The 25,022-nt window shown below is 34.7% G+C and overlaps 1 protein-coding gene across 1 annotated transcript in view; it reads left to right on the top strand.

Moving 5' to 3' along the window:
- Positions 1-1,384: 1,384 nt before the first annotated feature.
- FAM13C (family with sequence similarity 13 member C) overlaps positions 1,385-25,022 on the top strand; it is a 250,712-nt gene continuing 227,074 nt past the window's right edge. Inside the window, exon 1 of the mRNA XM_049108946.1 lies at positions 1,385-1,403. The gene's annotated coding sequence lies outside the window, so the exon portion shown is untranslated. The remainder of the gene's footprint in view (positions 1,404-25,022) is intronic.

Raw genomic sequence — 25,022 nt, 5'->3', positions numbered from 1 at the left:
CAACAAATAAAAAGCAAACAATGTGCCAGAAAAATGCCTCCAAGCTTTCATTAGTTGTCAAGGGAGTGTTCATTGCTCCCTTGACAAGGAACAAGTTAAAACGGGTAGAGAGATGGGAAATACTAACTTCTCCCTCTGCATCAGGAGGGAGTGGAGGTAAGCCCATGACAAAGCAACTGGAAAGTGCAGAAACATGGTAAAGGATGACAACAGAATTTATATCCCCTTCAATGAATATGTAAATATGGGGTCTACAGGACCTCCTAATAAGCTGAATTTCATTTTCCTATTCATAGTGAAATTATATAATCATAGTTGATGTTCCTGGTGCCAGACCATAAGTTTATTGTCTTTCCCATTATTCCCATTGTGGCTCTATTTCATCCAAATATCCTCAACTAGCAGGCCAGAATCCACAGTCAGAACTTAAGTGATCAGCCTGAGGTTCATATCAAAGACATCCACTGTAATGACACTCCTGACTGCTGGAACTCCCAGGGCAAGATGACACGGCAGGAAGAAATGATCCCCAGCACCTTCCACTGTTCATTCAAGCACACATTGTGTCAACCCTCAGGCTCCTGGAAAACTCAAGCATGTGAGACACATAAATGGCAGATCATCTTTAATTTTAAAAGAAGCTGGACACCAAAACTATTTATATAGTCATAGAGAAGCACGTGTGAACTCACACTTTATGGTAATGGGGCTTTAGGCAATGGGGTGACTAATCCCTGTAGCCTGCAGACTTACTATCAGAAATGGGCTACTCCACTATAAAATCTAGATCTACATACCTTTTTTGTAGTCTGTGGCAGAAAAACAAGTTGTTGGCTATCACCTTCTGTTCCAGTCAGTGCCCATTTTTATGGATTCTAGCAAACAGCTTTTACACTTGCTCTTTGGGTTCTCTTTAGCTATTTTAATTAACTCGCAGAAGGTGTGAACTAGCAGAGATGGAAAGAATCTGGTTACACATTTATTCTTTCTGCCTTCCTTGGCTGAGGATTCTCACATATATGAGAACAAGTCAGATTGATTTTAGGATCTCCAGCAGGGTGGCAGAGATGGTGGATGCACCAAAGATGCATATGCTGTATCCAGGGGTGTGGACTAGTGACTGGAACAAGCTGCCCAGCCACAGACTACATTTTCCAGCCTGCCCATGCACCCCCACCAATCCACCTGTGACCATGTGACTAATTTTCACTAATACAATGTGAGCAGAAGTGATACATCACGTGTAAATTGAAGTGCTGAAGAAGCTGGTGTGTCTTGTCTATCTTCTTTCCATCTATCTGCCATACGGAAGTGAAGAGCTTTGAGGCTCTAAAGGAAGGTGGAGCCACAAGATCAAAGGAGCCTGGTTCCTGTATATCTGCCCATCCAGCACCAGCATATGAGTAAGTTAAATGAGTGAGAACAAAGCTAGGCCATGAAGATTTGCAGTTTATTTTCTCTGGCACAGAGCTTTTCTTCTCTTTTCTGTTTTCTTCTCTCTTCCTTTTATAGCACAGAGTATTTCTTTAATGACCATAGCCATCTAAGTTTGTTCCTGGAACAAAGTAGTAGGTGCTCAGTCACTGTTTCTGAATAGATGTTTTTGAATAAATGAATGAACAAACTTTCTTCCTTTTGGAAACTTGTTTAATGAATCTGCACATAAGGGTGCAGAAAATGGTTAATGAGTAAAACCACAGATGTTACAGAGAAAGATTTTGTTGGAAAAGCAACATAAGAATTAAACAGAATAAATAACTTTTGAATATTAAGAGACAGTGTTTCCAGATGGCACCCAGATCAGAAGTTAGCGTTTATTTGACAATAATAATGGAACTCAAAATTTCTCTCTTACTACAGAAGAGAAAGAATGCAAGGTAGCTGCAGTAGTTATTTTATAATACTGGGCAAGGAGTTGTATTTGTTGCTTTTATCTAACTCCAGGAAGCAATAAAACAAAACAAAACAAAACAAAAACCTAAAAGAGACAAAAATAGCTAAAGCTTCACGGAAGACATTCATCTCCACTGCAAAAGACAGGTTGAAAATTCTCTGCAGTTAGTTGTATTGGTGAGAGGGAGAGAAACCAGCCTGATCAGATCAGCACAAGCCGCTTCATGAAATGGTCACTTGTGTGGTCTCTGCATTTCCACTCAGCTTTGAAGGCTCAGTTGAAACATCACCTCTTCTGCAAGGACTCGGTGTTCGTCTCTTCCTCTTTTGTGTGTCCATAGCACAATCATCTTGGTGTTACACATCTGATCATATTGTTATAGTTTTCTGTTATTATTATTTATCTGAAATTGAGCTCCTTGAACATGTAGGCTAAATTTGATTTATTGTCATAGCTCAAGACATGGCACAGTGTTAGATATATAGGAGTTAAATTATCCTCACAAGTGAGCTGATGAATAAATAAGAATTCGAGGACATACCTGAGAATATCCCAGTTTATCTTATTGTATAGTAGAAGTTGTTTCCTTCAACTAAAGATGAATTATTATGCAAAGTTTCAGAAAAGACTTTAGTTTGTTTTTGTAAAACCATACCGTGTTTCTTCAAACCAGAACGGTTTCCTTTCTTGTAACTCTTAGTAATTAAAAAAAATAATAATTTCCTCTTTCTTATTGTTCTAGATATGTTAATATTTGCTTTTTTAAAAAAGAATATTTTTAGAAATTTTAAGATTTACAGAATAACAGAAGAGAGTAGTGCAGTGTGTTCCCTTATACCTCCACTCCCAGGTCCCTTATTATCCACATCTTGCATTACTATTATACACTTGTTATAGTTAATGAACCAAAACTGATGTGATTAACTAAAGACCATAGTTTATTCAGATTTCATTAATTTTCACTTAATGTCCCTTTTCTGCTTCAGAATCCCATCCAGGACATAGCATTACATATAATTTGTCAAATCTCCTTAAGCTTCTCTTGGCTGTAACAGTTTTTCTGACTTACTTGTTTGTTTGTTTGTTTTATCTTGATAGTTCTGAGGAATACTGTTTATGTATTTTATAGGATGCACTTCTACTGTAATTTGTCTGATGTTTATCTCATGAATAGACTTGTATCACAGGTTTTGGGGGAGAAGATCACAGAGGTAAATTGGTATTCTATTATGACATCTCAAGGGTATTTAATATCAACCTGACATATCATGTCAATATTGACCTTAATCACCTGGCTGAGGTAGTGTTTGTCAGGTTTCCCCACTGTAAACTTACTCCTTTCCTCCTTTCCATACTGTCCTCTTTGGAAGGAAGTCACTATATGCAATTCACATTTAAGGAGTGGGGATTTGTGCTCCCCTTCCTTAAGGATGGAGTGTCTATCCTCCGGGGTAAATTATCTGGAATTATTCTGCTTATTAGACATTTATTCTCTTTCATCTATTTACTTATATAATTATTTTATTTAATTTATTTATATCAAAATGTACTCATGTATACTCGTTTATATTTTGGGTTATATTACAATACAACTTTATTTTATTGCTCACTTGCTTCAGCTCTGGCCATTGGGATCTCTTTCGGTTGGCTCTGCGTTCCTTTGTTATAAATCTATCAGTAGTGGAGTTTTGTTTGTATTTGTGTCTGTTTTTGAGCAGTTGCTCACTTTCTGGCACTACAAAATAATTAAGTCTCCTCTTCTATATTTTCTGTCTCGGTCTTAGAATCAGGCATCTGTCCAAGTAGTCCTGGTTCTTTTAATTGGAGAATGGTATTAGAAACCATTTAATGGAGAATGGTATTAGAAACCAGGATTTAGGCACTGGATGTGCTAATTGCTATTGGAGTATAATTGCTTGTAGGCCCTTTTCACTGACCTACCAAGGTATTTTGTATATATATACTATATACTATATTTATATTTATATATAATATAAAACCATCTGTGTCTATATGAACTTAAACATGAACTATTACTGATATCGCCGGCATTAACCCATAACCCCATAGATCATTCTTGCCTTTTTCCTTGCTTCTCTGTTAATACCTACTCCAACAGTGAGAAACCTGTCATCATCCATAATACATTTACTTAATTGTTCCAGCATACCTGTATAATAGTGTCAGAACCCATACTCTTATGGGAAATAACTTTGTTAAGTAGAGCACAATGCTTATGTGCAGTTCCTTTTGTCTTTCGTCTTACAGACTCCATTCATTTCCAAAAATACCTAGATTAATACATTTCCCCATCTCCTTTAGTGAAATTGTTTCATACTTTTTAATGTAGTTAAACATTTTTTGGTCACAGTCTGCATTATATTCTGAATTCTCTTACCTCCTAAATGACTTTTTAATTTGTAAACACTTAGTTTCACCCTTTATGCTAAAATGTTCCATGGATTTTGACAAACTCATAATGTCATGACCACTACTTGCGGGATCATACAGAAAGTTTCACTCCCCCAAAATATCCCCAGTGCTTTACTTATTTAAAATTCCTCCTACTCTCAAACCCCTATCAACCAATAATCTTTTTACTGTCTCTATAGTTTTCCCTTTTCTAAATGTCATATAATTGGAATTTTATATTATGTAGACTATTCAGACTGCCTCCTTTCACTTAGCAATATGCATTTTACATTTATCCATGACATTTACTATCATAGATATTGTGGTAAAACACACATAACATAAAATTAACTAATGTAATCATTTCTAAGTATACAATTCAGTGACATTAAGCACATTCACATCGTTCTACAACCATCATCACTATTTCCAGATCTTTTTAATCATCCCAACTGACACTCTGTACCCATTACCCGATAGCTCCCCATTCTGCTTTCCCTAAACCCATGGCAACCTGTACTTTACTTTCTGTCTCTATGAATTAATTTGTCTATTCTGGAAAAACTCATATAAGTAAAATCATTCAATATTTTCTTTTTATATCTAGCTTTTTACACTTAGCATACTGTTTTCATGGATTGCCTATGTTGTGGCATGTGTCAAAATTTCACTCCTTTTTAAGACAATAATATTCCATTGTTTGTATATGCCATATTTTGTTTATTGGCTCATCTGTTGATGGACATTTGAGTTTCTGTCATCTCTTTGGCTATTATAAGTAACACTACTATGAATATTAATGTTCATTTAATTACCAAATAACATTTCATCTTATGGTTGTATCACATTTTATACAGTCACCTATTGAAGGGCATTTTGGTTGTTTCCAGGGCTTGGACATTATGAATAAAGCTGCTTGCTATAAACATTTGCATACAGATTTTTGTGTAAACATTTGCATACAGATTTTTGTGTAAATGTAAGTTTTTAAATAAGTTAGATGAATATCTAGGACTGCAGTTGTTGTGTCATATGGTAAGAATATGTTTATTGCCAAACTGTCTTCCAAAGTGGCCATACCATATGCATTTCCAACAGCAATAAATAAAATTTCTGTTGCTCTGCATTCTCACCAGTATTGAATGTTGTCAATATTTTGGATTTTAGCCTTCCTTATAGATATGTAGTGGTATTTCATTGTTTTAATTTGCAGTTCCTTAAGAATATATGATGTTCAACATCTTTCATATGCTTATTTGTCATCTGTATATTTTCTTTAATGAGGTGTCTGTTCAGATCTTTTGCCCATTTAATAAATGAGTTGTTTTTTTTAATTAAGTTTCAAGAGTTCTTTGTATCTTTTGTATGTAATTCCTGTATCAGATACGTTTGTAAATATTTCTTCCTTACTGTAGCATATTTTTTTGATCTCTTTCACATGGTAGATCTAATTTTAAAAGGTTCAACTTATCAATTTTTTTCTTTCATGGATCAGGTGTTTGATGTTGTATTTAAAAATTTATTGCCAAATATAAAGTCAATTAGATTTTTGCCTATGTTTTCTTCTAGAAGTTTTATAGTTTTGCGGTTTATTTATTTATTGTATATTTTTTCTTGGAGTTCGATTTGCCAACATATAGCATAACACCCAGTGCTCATCCCGTCAAGTGCCTCCCTCATTGCCTGTCACCCAGTCACCCCAACCTCCCACCCACCTCCCCTTCCACCACCCCTTCCACCACCCCTACTTCGTTTCCCAGAGTTAGGAGTCTCTCATGTTCTCCCTCCCTCTCCGATATTTCCCACTCATTTTCTCTCATTTCCCCTTTATTCCCTTTCACTATTTTTTACATTCCCCTAATGAATGAGATCATATAATGTTTGTCCTTCTCCAATTGACTTATTTCACTCAGCATAATACCCTCCAGTTCTATCCACGTTGAAGCAAATGGTGGGTGTTTGTCATTTCTAATGGCTGAGTAATATTCCATTGTACGTAATTTCCATTATGTACAGTAATATTCCATTCCACATCTTCTTTATTCATTCGTCTTTCAGTGGACACCGAGGCTCCTTCCACAGTTTGGCTATTGTGGACATTGCTGCTATAAACATTGGGGTGCAGATGTCCTGCCTTTCACTGCGTCTGTATCTTTGGGGTAAATCCCCAGCAGTGCAATTGCTGGGTCGTAGGGTAGCTCTATTTTTAACTCTTTGAGGAACCTCCACACAGTTTTCCAGAGTGGCTGCACCAGTTCACATTCCCACCAACAGTGCAAGAAGGTTCCCCTTTCTCCGCATCCTCTCCAACATTTGTTGTTTTCCGTCTTGTTAATTTTCCCCATTCTCACTAGTGTGAGATGGTATCTCATTGTGGTTTTGATTTGTATTTCCCTGATGACAAGTGATGCAGAGTATTTTCTCATGTGCTTATTGGCCATGTCTATGTCTTCTTTGGTGAAATTTCTGTTCACTTTTAGATCTATGATCCATTTTGATTTAATTTTTGTGAAGGTTATAAATTCTATGTCTAGATTAGTTTTTCCTTTGCATATGAATGTGCAGGTGTTCCAGCACTATTTTTTGAAAAAGTATCCTTTCTCCACTCAGTTGTCTTTACTTTGTCAAAATTCAGCTTACTTTATTTGTGTAGGTCCACTTCTGGGCTCTATTTAGTCCCACTGATTTATGTGTCTTTTCTTTTAACAATACTATGCTACCTTAATTGCTATAACTTTACAGTAAGGCTTGAAGTTGAATAGTCAGTCCTCAAATTTCCTCCTCACCCTCTCCTCCCTTCTCCAACTTATAACCCTTCTTCTTCTGAATTGTGTTTGCTATTCTCAGTCTTTTGCCTTTCATATAAACCTTAGAATCAATTTGTCATATCTACAGAATAGTTTGCTGTGAGTTTGATTGGAATTTCATTAAATCTGTAGATCCACTTCAGAAAAATTGATCTTAATGATATTGAGACTTCCCATTCAAACATGATATACCTCTCCACTTATTTAAATCTTTGATTTCTTTGTTCTTTATACATTTCTTTGTTCTGAAGACTACTTGTTTGAAATTAATATAGCTGTTCCAGTTTTCTTTTGATTAGCATCAGCATTAGTGTTAGTGTGATCTTTATCTACCCCTTTTAACATTTAAACCTATTACGTCTTCATATTTAAAGCAGATTTCTTGTGGACAACTTTATAGCTGGGTCTGACTGTATCTACTCTGAAAATCTCTGACTTTTAATTGTACTATTTACAGCATTCATTTTTACTCCCTATTTCACTCATCTCCCTGCCCACTTCCCTTCCAGCAACCACCAGATTGTCCCCTGTATATAAGATTCTATTTGTTTTGTTTGTTCATTTATTTTCTTTCTTAAATTCCACATGTAAATGAAATAATGATATTTGGTCTTTCTCTGTCTGACCTATTTCACTTAGCATAATACCCTCTAGGTCTACCCATGTTGTTGCAAATGGCAAGATTTCATTCCTTTAGAATCACATTTACAGTGATTATTGATATAATTTGAATAATATGTATAGTGTTAGAACTATTTTCTATTTGTTCTACTTGTTCTTTACTTCTTTTTCCCCCCTTCTTTTTCTGCCTCCTCTGGTTTTAATGAACATCTTATGTGATTTCTTTTTCTCTCTTCTATTAGAATATTGATTTTATTATTTTAAAATATGTTTAAAAATGTTTTAATGGTTGCCTTAGAGTTTGCAAAAACACATTTAAAATTGATCTGCTTTTAGATAACACTCTGCTGCTTCTCAGAGCAAGTACCTTATAGCAGACTATTCTCAACTCCTCTCTCCTGTCCCTCATAAAATTATTATCATTTATTTCACTCATTCTTGTGCTATAATCATACAGTATGTTGTTGCTGTTATTACTTTGAAAAAGCATCTATTTTTTCAATTATTAACAGAAAAGATAGATTTTATTTTATCTAAATTTATTTTCTTTGATACTTTATTTTTTTAAACTTAGATCTAAGTTTCAGACCTGTATCATTTGCTTTTCTCTGAAGAACCTCTGATGATAAATTGTGTGTTTTTACCTTCTCATTCTCCTCCCTGTCCTCTTCCTCCTGCCTTTCTTCTTCCTCCTACCCCTCCTTCTCTTCCTTATCCTTCTCCTCTTTCTTTTAATTTAAATTTTACTTAGTTAATGTACAGCACAATATTAGTTTTTGGAGTAGAATTCAGTGATTCATCACATACACACAGCACGCAGTGCTCATCACAATAACTATCCTCTTTAAGACCCACTCTCCTATCTAACCCATCCCCTACATTCAACCATCCACTTTCAGTTTGTTCTCTATTGCTAAGTGTCTTAGGTCTTATTTCCTTCTCTCCTTTTTTTTTCTTTCCCCCTTTCCTTCTGTTCATCTGTTTTCTGTCTTAAATCCCACATATGAGTGAAATCATATGGTCTTTCTCTGCCTGCCTTATTTCACTTAGCATAATACACTGTAGCTCCATCCATGTCTTTGCAAATGGCAAGATTTCATGTTTTTGATGGCTAATATTCCATCAGATAGATAGATATAGATAGATAGATATCTGTTATACATATATTCCCCCATCCATATAGATATAGATATAGATGATATAGATACATCATATCTTCTGATCCATTCATCAATCGATCAATCTATGAACATTTGGGCTTTCTCCATAGTTTGGCTATTGTTGATAATGCTGCTATAAGCATCAGGGTGCATAAGCGCCTTCAAATCTGTATTTTTGTAACCTTTGGGTAAATACTTAGTGCAATTGCTGGATGGTAAGATAGTTCTATTTTTAACTTTTTGAGGAACCTCAAACTGTTTTCCAGAGAACAATTTGCATTCCTACCAACAGTGCAAGATGACAGTTCCACTTTCTCTGCATCTTCACCAAAACCTGTTGTTTCTGTTGTTTTAAATGTTAGCCATTCTGACAGGTGTGAGGTGGTATCTTGTCCTGGCTTTGATTTGTATTTCCCTGATGATGAGTGATGTTGGGAATCTTTTCAAGTGTCTGTAAGCCATCTGAATGTCTTCTTCTGAAAAGTCTCTATTCATATCTTTTCCCCATTTCTTAACTGTATTATTTTTTTTCTGGATGTTGAGTTTAATAAGTGCTTTATACATTTTGAATATTAACCCTTTATCAGATATGTCATTTGTAAATATCTTCTCCCATTCTGTAGGCTGCCTTTTAGTTTTGTTGATTATTTCTTTTGCTGTGCAGTAGCTTTTTATTTTGATGAAGTGCCAATAGTTCATTTTGCTTTTGTTTCCCTAGCCTCGAGCAATATGTTTAATAAGGCCAAGGTCAAAGAGGTTTCTGTCTGTGTTCGCCTCTAGGATTTTGTTGGTTTTCTGTCTCATATTTAGGTCTTTCATCCATTTTAAACTTATTTTTGCATATGCTGTAAGAAAGTGGTCCAATTTCATTCTTCCGCATGTTGTGCTCCATTTTTCCCAATACCATTTGTTGAAGAGACTGTCATTTTTCCATTGGATATTCTTTCCTACTTTGTCAAAAATTAGTTGACCACAGAGTTGAGGGTCCACTTCTGGGTTCTCTATTCTATTCCACTGATTCTAGTGTCTGTTTTTGTGCTACTTCCTTACTGTCTTGATGGCCTTGTAATATCACTTATAATCTGGATGCCTCTAGTTTTAATTTTCTTTTTCAGTATTGGTTTGGCACTTCGGGGTTTTTTTGGTTCCATACAAATTTTAGGATTGTTGTTCTAACACTGGGAAAATGCTAGTAGTTTTGATAGGAATTGCATTAAATGTTTACATTGCTTTGGGTAGTATAGACATTGAATCAATGTTTATTTCTCCAATCCATTAGCATGGAATTCTTTTCCATTTCTTTATGTCCTCTTAAATTTTTTTTAAATGTTCTATATTCCAGAGTATGGATCTTTTATCTTTTTAGTTAGATTTATTTCTCAGTATCTTATTGGTTTTGGTACAATTGCAAATGAGATTGATTCCTTGATTTTTTTTTTTTTTTTTTTTTTGCTGCTTCATTATTGGTGTATAAAATGCAACAGATTTCCTACACACTGATTTTATATCTTGCAACTTTACTAAATTCATGAAATTGTTCTAGCAATTTTTTTGGTGGAGTCTTTTGAGTTTTCTATATAGAGTATCATGTCATCTGCACATAGCGAAAGTTTGACTTCTTCTTTGCCAATGTGGATGCCTTTTATTCCTTTTTGTTGTCTGATTGCTGAGGCTAAGGCTTCTAGTTCTATGTTAAGTAGTAATGGTGAGAGTGGACATCCTTGTCTTATTCCTGACCATAGGGGGAAGGCTCTCAGTTTTTCCCCATTGAGGATGATATTAGCTGTGGGTCTTTTGTATATGGCCTTTATGATGATGAGGTATGTTTCATGTACTTTTTTTTTTAATTACTGATTCAATTTCTTTGCTGGTTATGGGTCTCTTCAAACTTTCTATTTCTTCCTGTTTCAGTTTTGGGAGTTTGTAGGTTTCTAGGAATTTGTCCATTTCTTCCAGTTGCCCAGTTTGGTGGCATATAATTTTTCATAATATTATCTTATAATTGTTTGTATTTCTGTGGTGTTGGTTGTGATTTCTCCTCTTTCATTCATGATTTTATCTATTTGGGTCCTTTCTCTTTTCTTTTTGATAAGTCTGTCTAGGAGTTTATCAATGTTATTAATTCTTTCAAAGAACTAGTTCTTAGTTTTGTTAACCCATTCTACTGATTTTGTTTGTTTGTTTCTATATCATTTATTTCTGCTCTAATTTTTATTATTTCCCTTTCTCTGCTGGCTTTAGGCATTATTTACTATTCCTTTTCTATCTCCATTAGGTGTAAGTTTTAGGTTATGTATTTCTAACTTTTCTTGCTTCTTGAGGTAGGCCTGTATTTCAATATACTTCCCTTTTAAAATGGCTTTTGTTACATATGAAAGGCTCTGGACTGTTGTGTTTTATTTGCTTCTATGTATTTTTTTAATTTCTTCTTTAATTTCCTGGTTAGCTCATTTATTCTTTAGTAGGATGTTCTTTAACCTCCATTTTTTGGTGGTCTGTCCAAATCTTTTCTCATGGTTGACTTCAAGTTTCATAGCATTGTAGTCTGAAAATATGCATGGTATTATCTCAATATTTTTGTACTTTTTGAAGGTGATTTGTGACCCAGTATTTGATCTATTCTGGAAAATGTTCTATGTGCATTTGAAAATAATGGGTGTTCTGCTTCTTTAGGATGAAATGTTCTGAATAAGTTTTGTTAAATCCATCCGGTTCAGTGTATCATTCAAAGTCATTGTTTTCTTTTTGATTTTCTGCTTTGGTGATCTGTCCATTGCTGTAACTGTTGTGTTAAAGTCCCTTACTATTATTGTATTATTACCAATGAGTTTCTTTATGTTTATTATTAATTGATTTATATATTTGGTTGCTCCCAAGTTGGGGGCATTAATACTTACAATTGTTGGATCATCTTGTTGGATAGACCCTTAATTATGATATAATGCCCTTCCTCATCTCTTATTAGAATATTTGGTTTAAAATCAAGTTTGTCTAATATAAATATGGCTACTCCAGCTTTCTTTTGACATCAATTAGCATGGTAAATGGTTCTCTATTCCCTCAATTTCAATCTGCAGTTGTCTTTAGGTCTAAAATGAGTCTCCTGTAGGCAGCAAATAGATGGAGCTTGTGTTTTGTTTTTGTTTTTGTTTTTGTTTTTGTTTTTTTAGATTTATTTATTTGAGATGGGGGAGAGAGATAGAGAGATAATAAATGTGTGAGCAGAGGAAGGAGCAGAAGGAGAGGAAGAGAGAGAATCATCAAGCAGATTCTCTGCTGAGTACAGAGCTCAATGTGGGGCTTGATCTCAGGACCCTGAGATCATGACCTGAGCCAAAATCAATAGCTGGACACTTAACTAACTAAGCCACCCTAGAACCCCTTTTATTGTTGTTGTTTTTTTAATCCATTCTGATACCCTGTCCTTTGATTATAGCATTTATTCCATTTACATTGGGAGTGGTTATTGAAAGATATGAATTTAGTACCATCATGTTACCTGCAGAATTGGTGTTTCTGGTGATGTTTTCTGGTCCTTTCTAGTCTTTGTTGCTTTTGATCTTTTTTTTTTTTCTTCTACACTCAAAGAGTCCTCCTTAAGATTTCTTGCAGGGCTGGCTTAGTGGTCATGAACTCCTTTAGTTTTTATTTGTCTAGGAAACTCTATCTCCTTCTATTCTGACTGACGGCCTCATAGGATAAAGAATTCTTGGCTGCATATTTTTCCCATTCAGCACATTGAATATTTCCTGCCACTTTCTTCTGCCTTGCTATATTTCTGTGATCAGATCTGTTGCAAGTCTGATCTGTCTTTCCTTGTAGGTTAAAGACTTTTCCACTTGCTGCTTTCAGGATTCTTTCCTTTTCTGTGTGTTTTGTGAATTGGACTACAACATGCCCAGGCAATGTTTGGCTTTTGTTGAATTTAATGAGAGTTCTCAGTTCTTCTTGGATTTTGATATCTGTGTCCTTCCCCAGATTAAAGAAGTTTTCAGCTATAATTTGTTCAAGTAAACCTTCTGCTCCTTTTTCTCAACTCCTATGAGACAAATGTTATTTTAAATAAATTGCTGAGTTCCCTAAATCTACCGTTGTGGTTCATTATCTTTCTTTCCCTCTTCTATTCAGCTTCATTTTTATTCATAATTTTATTTTCTATATCACTTATTCACTCCTCTACTTCATCCACCTTCATTTTTATGGTCTCCAATTGGGATTGCATCTTGTTTATAGCATTTTTAATTTTTGCCTGATTAGATTTTAGGTTTTTGTTTTTGTTTTTGTTTTTGTTTTTTTTTTTTTTATCTCTGCAGTAAGGGATTCTCTAGTGTCTTCTATGCTTTTTTTCAAGCCCAGCTAGTATCCTTATAATCATTGTTTAATTTTTGAAAATGGTTTAAAATATTTTTATCCTTCAGTTTTTAAATGTAGTATATCATACTGACTGATTTGAAGATACTGAACAATCCCTGCATCCCTTGAATAAATTCCACTTTGTCATAGAGTATAATACTTTTAAAGTCCCATTGAATTTGGTTTGCTAATATTTTGCTGAGGACTTTTACATCTATGTTCAACAGAGATATTAGCCTATAATTTTCTTTTCTTGTAGTGTCCTTGACTGACTTTGTTATCAGGGTAATGCTGGCCTAATAAAATGAGTGTAGAATGTTTCTTTCTCTTTTATCTTTTTGAAAGACTTTGAGAAGGATTGATATTAATTCTTAAATGTTTGGTATATTCGCCAGTGAAACCATCTGATCCTGAATTTTTCTTTGCAATTAGGTTTTTGATTACTGATGTATTCTTACTAGTAGTAGGTTGGTTCAGATTTTTTTATATCATCATGATTCATTCTTGGTAGGTTGTATGCTTCAAACACTTTATTCATTTCTTCTAGCTATTCTCTTTGTTGTATTATACTGTTCAGTAGTTGTCTGTTATGATCTTTTGTATTTGTGTGGTATCAGCTGTAATATCTCCTCTTTCATTTCTAACTTTGTTTATTAGAGTCCTCTTTGCTTCTCTATAGGTTTAGCTAAAGATTTGTCTATTTTGTTTGCATTTTCAAAACCCAGAGCTTAGTTCACTGATCTTTTCTATTATCTTTGTAGCACTATTTCATTTATTTTCACTGTGATACTTGTTATTTCCTTTCTTCTACTAACTTCAGACTTAGCTTATCTTTTTTTATATAGTTTCTTTAAGTATAAAATTAGGTTGTTTATTCAAGACCTCTCTTTTATCTCAGTGTAGGTGTTTATCTCTATAAATGTCCATTTTAGCACTGCTTTTACTGCATTCCATAAGTTTTGGTGTGTTCTATTTCCACTTTCATTTGTCTCAAGGTATGTTTTTATTTCTCCTTTGATTTATTTTTGACCCATTAGTTGTTTAGGAGGATGTTGTTTAAGTTCCACTTATTTCTGAGTTTCTTTATTTTCTTTTTGTGATTTATTTCTAATTTCACAGCACTGTGGTTGCAAAAGATACTTGAAATGATTTCAATTTCTTAAATTTATTAAAATTTGTTTTGTGGCTTAACATATAAACTATTCTGTAGAGTATTCCATGTATGCTTGAGAAGAATGTATTCTGCTGATATTGGATCAAATGTTCTCTATATGTCTGTTAAGTCCATCTGGTCTACTGTGTAATTTAAGTTTTATGTTTCCTTAATGATATTTTGTCTGGATGATCTATCCATTGTTGAATGTAGGTATTGAAGTTTCCTACTATTATTGTATTTCTGTTCATTTCTCAGATCTATTAATATTTGCCTTATACATTTAGGTGCTCTTATGTTGCGTGTATATTTACTAATGTTATACCTTTTGATGAATTTGCCTCTGTATCATTATAGAGTAACCAGTCTCTAGATGTATGCTATCTTAGAAGTTGGACCCTAAGGCAGCAGCTTTTGAAGTACTCAGATGAGTCCCTTTTAGGGAATAACTAGGAGATAAGCATTTTTCTCCATTCCCTCTGAACTGAGTCCTGAACGGTAGCCAGTTATAAACTTCTTGTTTTGCAGCCATCTTTTGGGACTTGTGAAAGAAACCACCAATGGCTTTCAGAGTGAGAAAATCCTAAGATCCATCGCATGGGGGGCAGTGCAAAAGCTGGGGCATAGATGCATGTACAAGCTCCTTCCAAGGAAATACTGGCAACAGAATGATGGCAGTGGAGGTGTCTCAGTTTCCCAGTTTCTGGGGAGAATTGCAGCCAGCTCCTAGATGTATGCTAAATTATAATCCTTTAAGTAGCAGCTTTTAAAACATGAAGATTGAGCTCTTCCAGGGAAAGACTGGAAGATCAACAATTTTGCCTGCTCCTTCTGAATCCTGGGGGGATAACCATAGCAAGTACTTGTGTGCCCATTAACAATTGTTCCTTTGCTATAGTCTTGCGGGTCTCGTGGATGTAAACCTCATTGGCTTTCAGAGACAGATAGTCCCAGGGGCCTTTCCCTCAAGTAGGAGTCTTAAGAGATGAAGCATTGAATGCCAAGCCAAAACTTTTTGCTCTTCAAGGAGAAGCTGGGAGTTAGTTGTTTCCTCCTGATCCTGTGGAGCCATATTGGGAATGATATTTATGGTGAGAGTGGGTCTCAGTTTTTAGTACCCATTTCCATGAGGATATTTTCTCATTTGTCTAATATGTAGGAGTCACATAAGTTGGTTTCTGGACTTCTTTTAGAGGGGATTATTCCTTGTATAGCTGTATATTCAGAGTGTTCATGGAAAGAGAGGAGTTTAGAAAGCCTTCTGTGTCACCATTTTGGTTGGCCTCTCTTCTTGATTTTGTTTGCTTGAGAAAATGTTTATTTCTCCTTCACTTTTGAAGGCTAACTTTGCTGTATATTTCATTCTATGCTGTTTTTTTCTTTCATTACTTTAAATTTCTTGCTCACATAGTTTCTGAAGAAAATTACATTATAATTCTCATCCTCTTCACTCTATAGGTGAGGTTTCTATTCTCACCCTGGATTCTTTCAAGATTTTTTCTTTGTATTTGTTTTTTCTGGAGTTTGAATGTGATATTCTTTGATACAGAGTTTTGCTATTTATTCTTTTGGTGTACCCTGAATTTCTGTGGTTTGGTATCTTTCGTTAAATTTTGGAATTGCTTGATCATTATTAATTCACTTTTTTTTTCTTTCTTCTTTCTCTGGTATTCCAAATATACTATCATGCCTTCTGAAATTGCCCCACAATTCTGGAATAATCTGTTCTCTCTTTTTTTGAAAAATTTCATTTTGAAAATTTTATACTGACATGTATTCAAATTTACTGATTTTTTTCCCTCAACTGTATCTAGTCTACTAAAGAATCCATTTTTATTTTCTATTACAATATTATTTTACTTCTAGTATTTATATTTGAGTCTTTCTCAGAGTTTTCATCTTTCTGTTTACATTATTCATCTGTTCTTCCCTGTTGTCTACTTTTTCCAGCTTAACATATTAATCAAATTTATTTTAAATTCGCAGTCTGATAATTCTACAATCTGTGTCATATCTGAGTTTAGTTCTGATACTCACTTTGTCTCTTTAGACTTGCTTTTAGCATTCCTTGTGCTTATTTTGTTGAAAGTAGACATAGTTTATAATAAGGAAGTGAAATAAATCTCTTTAGTATGAGATTTTATGTTAATCTGGCTATGAGTTTGGCTGTGTTTAATGTTTTATGTACATGTAGGTGCCATGGACTACAAATTCCTCTACTGCTCTTGATTTTGTCCCTATCAGTGTCTTTAGGAATCCCTAAGAACCCCTTCTAAAGAGTCTGGACCTTGTAGCTCTTTCAGCTGTAATCCATACTGGAACTTTGTTAATGCAGTGGTAAGAAGTGGGTTAGGAGTAGTGTTCTATAATCTTTAAATTCCAGTTTTTCATGGTCCTGTATTCCTGGGATGTGAATTTTGCAAGCATTTCTTATCTTTTATTCCCTCTCCCTGACCTACTTGGTTGAGACAGGAGGCCTATGTAAGGTAAGGCACAGCTAGTCTTTTTCGGTGAGGAATAGCCCTTTGTTATGGAGAACGTATGGAGCATATTTTAAAATTATTGTTTTCCCACACCTTTGCCAAAGATACATGGCAATTTTCTTGGTTCTTCATCATGAGAACCTGGTGTAGCTCCTGGATGTAAAATCCATGAAACTGTGGGGGCCACCCTAAAACTGCAGCCCCCAGGAATTACTCATTCTCATGCTAAGTAAGCTACACCCAACCTTCAGCAATTCATCAAAATAACTATTTAAGTGTTCCTATCCATTTACGGCTCCTGTGGCTTTTGCTTTGCATAAACTAATCTTGACAGTGTTTCTTTATATTCTCCTGTCTTTAGATTTCAGAGTGGCTGTCTACCCTGTGACTTCAGTTCTCTGATGGCCCAAGAAAAATCATTGACTTTAAATTTGTTCAGCTTTTTCTTATCCTAAAGATGGAAATGACAACTTCTAAGCTCTTTATGTGTCAGAGCTAACACCAGAAGTTTTTTAACATTCACCTTTTAGATTTTAAAAACTCCTTTAAAAAGAGGTTTTAATAAAATGGACCTCTGTAAATCTAAGGTAAATTATTGTTAGAATTTTGTCAGTTTGATAGACTATTGTCATCTTGGAAAAGGAAGAAAGGAATTGTTGCTGAATGATAAAAGAAATTTTTTCTTCTATTTGGAGGGCCTTGATAAAGATGTTCACTTAGATTCTTAGTATAGTGATTTAAGCCCTCTGAATCTGAGGTGAAGCTAAATGGAAAGACGTGATGTTTTGTCATAATTAAGTTATAAGTCTTACTTCATGGGTCATTTATCCTCCTCTGAAATCTTGCAGAGAAGGATCATTAAAAATCCTCTACCTTTGGCAAAATGTACATCAAATAAAGTGGCATTTCCTCTGGCCTTTCCCTGACATGCAGGCATCACACAAAAGGAAGTGAAAATGGAAAATAATGACATATCTGGACCGCTAAGAAAAATACATGCAAGCTTACTGGCTGGAAAACTACCACAAGTGTGGAAATGCAAAGGACTTTAACAGAAAGCAGGATCACCTTACTTTGTTTCAAAATGCGTCTGCAGTCTCATCTGTGAGAAATAGAATATGTCAACCTGATATCAGTGGATATTCAACTAGACTGAGAGAGAGCCATGAAATTCCAAACTAAGAAAAACCTAGGGAATCATGGTAGAGATTTCTTCGGTTAAATTTTATCAGAAGCAGCCAGAGGGCAGCACAGTAGTTTGGTTTTAAATGCCAAAAAAACTCTCTAAATGGACCCTTATGCCAAAGAAATGAACTACAGATGGTGTTTCTTATTCAAGGTTCACAGACGCCTCCCACAAACACCAAAGATATAGTCAGGCATTCAAATGAGAGTAAGAATAAACATCTAGAATTCAAAGAAGCTGTTTGAAAAAATGGAAGTAAAACTTTAATCAACTGATCACAGCAGGTAGCAAAAAACCAGATACATAGAAGGCAGGCAGATTTATTCAATAGTGCCCTACTAAAAAGAAACTCCAATCCTAAATAGAACTGAAATCCTTTTAGACAAGTTAAAAAACAAAATAGCTATTGGATGCATATATTTTTTTAAAGGCTCACTGCCCCCAACATCACATAGAATCTGTTTTAAAGTCAGTTCAGCTGTAGTCCCATGGCTAACACTATTTGTTGGTCTATTTTCAGAAATGACCCCCGAAAAATTATAGAATAAAGAACCTGAACCCATAAAAACAGACTTAATTCCATTTACCATAATTGTACATTTAAGAATGACTCATACATTTCAGAAACTTTATTTTTGCCTTTTCTTTTTTGCTAATCCTCAGATAATCAGCAAATCTGATTAATACAAACATTCCATTATTGTTAGTATTTTACATAATGTTTTCCTTTTATCTATTGTCCTTTAGCCTGGACCATAGTCAAATAGAAAGTCAGTTATATTTAAGGGCATGCTACAAAGTGGGTTAACAGCCAGATAAATTTCCTTAGTTTATAGCAACATAATAAACCCAGCTAACAATCCTATTGCATCACCTAGTAATCATGAGCTATTGTGCAGGGAAAGATTTGCTCCATAAATACATAGCGGATTTTTTTGGACTCTAAGTCAGGGTACATGATATGTATGCTAGTACCTTTGTGGAGAATGAGAGATTATCCAAAATGTTAGGGTCTCCCATAAAATTCAGAATGGGAGGATTACTGTATCCATGGTTACTCTTTTTCACTGGCTTGGAAAAGCTTGGAGATGAAGAGACTGACAAATCCATTCATTTGTTCATTTAAGGTTCAGCCTTTCTAGATGTCCAGGCATTCCAATATAGGAGAAGGTCATCTGGTTTGAGTTGCTAGGTTTTTGCTTGACACACGTGCAAAGCACTTTTCCTTTTTTTTTTTTAATTTTTATTTATTTATGATAGTCAGAGAGAGAGAGAGAGAGAGAGAGAGAGGCAGAGACACAGGCAGAGGGAGAAGCAGGCTCCATGCACCGGGAGCCCGACGTGGGATTTGATCCCGGGTCTCCAGGATCGCGCCCTGGGCCAAAGGCAGGCACCAAACCGCTGCGCCACCCAGGGATCCCCAAAGCACTTTTCCTAACGGAAGATGGGCCTCTTCTTAAATGTAACTATGATGAAAAAGCATGTTTTTCCTTTTCTGACAGATGCCTCACTCAAATCTGAGTTGTAGACTTTCTACCAATTGGCCCTGTCCCAAATAAAGTTTTTGACCGGGCCAGAATCTATAAATAACCAAAGGAAAAAAATGTTGGTTGCTTCTGATTTATGTTAAGGTCAACCAGTGGAAATAAAAGCTCAAGGCCAATTTATGAATGCCTTAGAATGTTAGTAGTTACCGATTTTGGAAAAGAGAGCAGATAAAATGACAGAAATGTGTTCAAAGCTTAGTATTTTGATTTGTTTGTTAGGCTTTTTTTTTTTTTCCTTGAGGAAAAGCTGACATGTGCTTTTTCAAAACATGAATGTGAAGACAAGAGTATACTTAATTTGATGACACATGAAAAACTACTTATGCATTTTTAACCTTTTGCATTTTATAGTGATTATTACTGTTATTATTAATAATATTGCCATTATCATGTCTGGATTCATCTTTTTTTCTCGTATTTAATTCTTTCACTCAATAAATTTTCTTAAGCATCTATAAATGCAAAACACTGACAGAATGTTCTCTGCTGCCCCTGTTCACCCACGTTTCCTTTTCAGGTAAATCTTAATAACCACTTGTCACTTTTGGTATCCATTATTACCCATTAAATAGCAAGTATTTATTATTAAAGTAAAAGTGAAAAAATTTCCATGGCTTGAGCCAATCCTGGGCACAATCCTGGGGTAAGAAAATAATGTGTGGGTGTGTGCATGTGTACACACACATAAGTCCACCTCTGCTTTCAACATCTCCAAACATACCCTCTCCTGGTATCTCATTTCTTTCTCCTTCCTCTGCTGAATATCCAAATCCCAGACTCAAAAGTCTTAACTAATCTTACCAATGTGATGTAATAGTGACTTACCCAAAGGATAGTTTTCCTATTCATGGGAAATATTTGAAGGGTAAAATGTCTTCAGTATTCAAGGCAATAAGTCCCTAATTTATTTCAGATTACTTGATGTCTTAGTGGAGGTAGATTTCTTCTTGGCCAGCAGACTGACTGGCACATGTCATTTCATACCAACCAAACCCATCATCCATGCTTCTTGTACTTAAAGCACAATTGATCCTCTTTGTTTACAAAATTTGACAGTTGAAAATTTTTTTAGGCTATGGCATGGGTATCTTCTGGATTCAGTGTATTCAACTGAGGTGGAAGAAGAGAAGAAGTCACTAAAGCTAGGCCTAGGAGTCCATATGCTAATACTTTTGGGGAGAATATTCTTTGGAGCTTGGATTCTGCATCAGCTCCACATTTAACATCTGAAAGTTTTAGACTATATAGTACTTTAAGAGCCGAGGATGTGTGTTATGAACCTAAGTATCTTTCAATACTCTTTATACAAATAGGTGTTCAATAATATTTTTAATTATTGAGAGTTTTAAAGGCAATTAGTGGTTGCTCTGTTCATAAAAGAGAAATATATCTGTCCTAATTTTTGTGTCTGTGTGAATCCAAACATCAGGTACTAATAAGCCAAAAACTATTATTTCCTTTTAATTTATCAGAAATGATGAATATCACTTTGGGTTTGGACTTAAGTATTCAAAATAGAGTATACTAAGAGAGTTAAAAATCGGTGCATATGAATTACAATTTGGATGTTTAATTTTTTGGTAAAACAAAAACAAAAGCAAAAACTTAAACAATGAATAGTTTTGATATAATAAGGTCTTCTATCCTTCTAATGAAAATCATTTTATTATTTTTGTTTATGGAAGTAACACATTTATTGAATAAAAATTAAAAATGCAGGAACATATTTTTAAATGTACCACTTAGAAGTAACCACCATTAGTATTTTGCTATAAAGCCTTCCATTTTTTTCAAGGCATATTGACAAGTATATCCTTTAAAAATTTTTTACATAGATGAAATCATGTTAAAAGATATAGTTTTGTAACTGACCTTTTTGCCCTACATGTATTTGTCTTTGCATGTTGATAGTAGCAATCTAAATTGCCACATGAAAATTCCATGACACAAATTTTGGAGACTGATGGATATTTATGCTATCAGCATAGTTTTACTACTAACACACATCTGTTGAAACTTCTTGCTTGACCTACTTCCAGAATGTGCTTTCAGGCCTCTGAAATGAAGATGTCAATTGAACTATATGAATTACTGAGTGATCACCATGTAGGCTGGGCCTGGAATGCTACTGATTCTGTTGAGATACCTGAATTCTCAGGCTCCTGCTTTCCTGGGGAAGAAATATGCTGCCCCTCATAAATAGGGCAGTAAGCTTTGAGAAACTGAAATTAGTTTTTCAGGCAGCTTGGAAAAGTGTGTATCTTGTTTCCCACCCCCTGCTTCATATCTGCTTACCCTGAAGGATTTGGAAATCCTATTACATTTATCTATGTAGCTCTTACTTTTCTTACAGAAACATTTCACTTTTCAGAAATACCAAATAAATATTTGTTTAAATCCAGTCACGATGAATTTTCTGCCTGCTAATAATAATATTATCTTATGCACTGTAGGAGTGGGACATTTCAAATTTAGGAACAAGGATTTTTCCGCAGGACAACTTGCCATGTGGGTTCAGCTTGTGGGTTGTTCTTCAATTATCTTTTTTTAGAAATAAATTCATTTGCTGATTTAACTCCAACTTTCATTACTCCGATTTTGCTGCTGAAGCAGGAGGGAAAACTAGTTTCTCTAAATATTTTTATAAATATTTTATTGGGTTGCATTTTCAACTCACAAAATTCTAACTTCTGAAGCCAGGAGGAATTTAGAGAGTGCATGGATTCTTAACCTGGGCTACTTGAATGGACTTACAGAGTTCATAACCCCTAGAAGTAGTCTACAAATGTGTGTGTGTGTGTGTGTGTGTGTGTGTATCCATTATTCTTGCAGACAATGTCCAAACCAAACCTTTCATTAGATTCCCAAAGGAATCCATGATGGAAAAGAAATGGTTAGAAATCATTTAATGTTCTCACTTTAAAAAGAAACAAACAAATCCGGAAATCTTACCTAAGTTCAGAGAGCTAGTCCCTAGCAAAAAACAATTTAAAATAAAATAATAAAATAAAATAAAATAAAATAAAATTTTAAATAAAAACTTGTTTTTTGCTAGGGACTAGCTCTCTGAACTTAGGTAAGATTTCCGGATTTGTTTGTTTCTTTTTAAAGTGAGAACATTAAATGATTTCTAACCATTTCTTTTTCATCATGGATTCCTTTGGAATTCTCCTTCTAGGCAAGTGAAGGCAGGGTTTTGAATAGTGGTCCGTTGGCCAATGTTTAACAATTTGCTCTAAAAAATAAGCATTTATGTACAAACACAACTTTATTATAAATTTTATTGATACGAAGGATGTTTGTCATACTATTTACAATAAAATAATAAATATACTTTATTACAAATTCCATACACCTATAATTCCAGTATGACTTGCTCTTTCTTACAAAATCCACTATCAATTTTTACAATTCTGTTGCCAACAATAGTGTCACAAAATCAAATTGTGATAATCAAACTTAAAATAAGATGCTAAAGATGATCATTAATAATCAACTATAGTTCCAACATAAATATTGAGTATACAAAAGTGTAACAACTCATGTGACAGTGAGGTGAGTGACATCTTGACTGAAACTGCTAATAATTTTAAATACTATGAATATTAACAATCTAATGAATGTAGACACTCACACTTTTCAGTAAATCTGCATTTTAACATTTTCTTTACTACTATTTTAAGCCTATACAACCAACACAACTATAACCCAAACCCCTATTTATAGTGTTTATCCATTTCCATAGTATAAATACTCCCATCATGGCTGATTTCAAGCTGTCAATAAAACCTCACTGGACCAGATGTTGAGAATAGATGCCTGGTAACACAGTTTTATGTAGTCTTCACTATTCAGAAACAATAGCCCCGGTGGCCCAGTGGTTTAGCACTGCCTTTGGCCCAGGGTGTGATCCTGGAGTCCTGGGATCGAGTCCCACATCGGGCTCCCTGAATGTAGCCTGCTTCTCCTTCTGCCTGTGTCTCTGCCTCTCTCTCTCTTTCTCTCTCTCTCTCTGTGAGTCTGTCATGAATAAATAAATAAATAATCTTAAAAAAAGAAACAATAGACATAAATAATCTCGATAGCATAGATAAATAAATAGTAAAATGCAATAAAATGATTAGGTAATGATGATCTTTTAGTATTTATTACCCTTATTTTTAATGTAATTTATTTCATTGTAAGTTTGTATAATTTAATTTTTAATAATGGCTAAGTTTAACAACCAATTCCCCAAATTCCTAAAACTTTAACAATTGGCTGTCATGAGACAGTTAAATCCCACTGGCTCTATCCAGACAGTGATTTTCAAGTCTCTGAGCTGAGTATCCAAGAGAAGCATAGCTGGGCTAATCAAGTCCCAGGCATATGGAGCATGAGAGAATAAAAACAGGATGTGTGACAAAGACAGGATCTTTGATGGGACTATAGCTGGCACAGTTCTCACATGTGGTGACCAAATCAAAGCAAAACACGTGCTACTTTATTAATATCAGAAGAAGTTTGATTTAAGCCTATGCTAATATAATACTGATGTTCAAACAAACTAGAAGAATAAATTAAAACTCCCACAAGATATTCTTCTGATGAAAAATGATTGACCAAAGAAAGAAATAGATTTTGTTGTAATCGGTTATTACTTTGAATCAAACTATTGATATCTTTTTGAAGTTCAGATTAAGTAGTGGAAGGTGGTAAAAGAGTTGACCAGCTTGTGCATGATTAAAGATAAGTCTGTGTTAGAATATTTGGTAAACTAAAATGTTTTATAAAGCAATTCTAAACCTGACTGCATAATAAAATGATTAATATTTAGATGCTTATCCTTCCACTTTTTCTATTTTACACATCATGTAAAAAGTGCAGAAAGAAAAATGATGATGAACAATTTATAATTAAGAAAGCTTGACCAAGTTTCAGGGGGTAGACTGGGTCAATAATGGGTGAATCTCAACTGTGCTTTCTCTGGGGATGCCTGAGACCAGAGTACTGATCCTTGGCTAAACTTTGGTGAAATTTACCACATTCCTGGGCACCAAAATAGATCAGGGCAACCTATACCAGTTTCTCATTATTGTTTATAGAAATATAGGTAGTGGGACACCTGGGTAGCTCAGTGTGCCTTCACCTCAGGGCGTGATCCTAGGGTCCCAGGATGGAGTCCTGCATTGAGCTCCCCACAGGGAGCCTGCCTCCCCCTTGCCTATGTCTCTGCCTCTTTCTGCGTGTCTCTCATGAATAAATAAATAAATACCTTAAAGAAAATGAAAAGATAAGTAGATTCTTTGCACCTGGTTTGTATTTTCTTGGTTTTTGCTACTGAGTCTGTGTAATGGCCTGGTTTGGGCTATGACTATAGAGGGATAAAAAAGACTGAATATGTGGTTTTTCTGAGACCAAGAATCT

The sequence above is a fragment of the Canis lupus genome, chromosome 4, assembly GCF_003254725.2.
Source record: "Canis lupus dingo isolate Sandy chromosome 4, ASM325472v2, whole genome shotgun sequence".
In the NCBI taxonomy this organism is placed as follows: Eukaryota; Metazoa; Chordata; class Mammalia; order Carnivora; family Canidae; genus Canis; species Canis lupus.
This window is presented reverse-complemented; position numbering and strand designations above follow the sequence as displayed.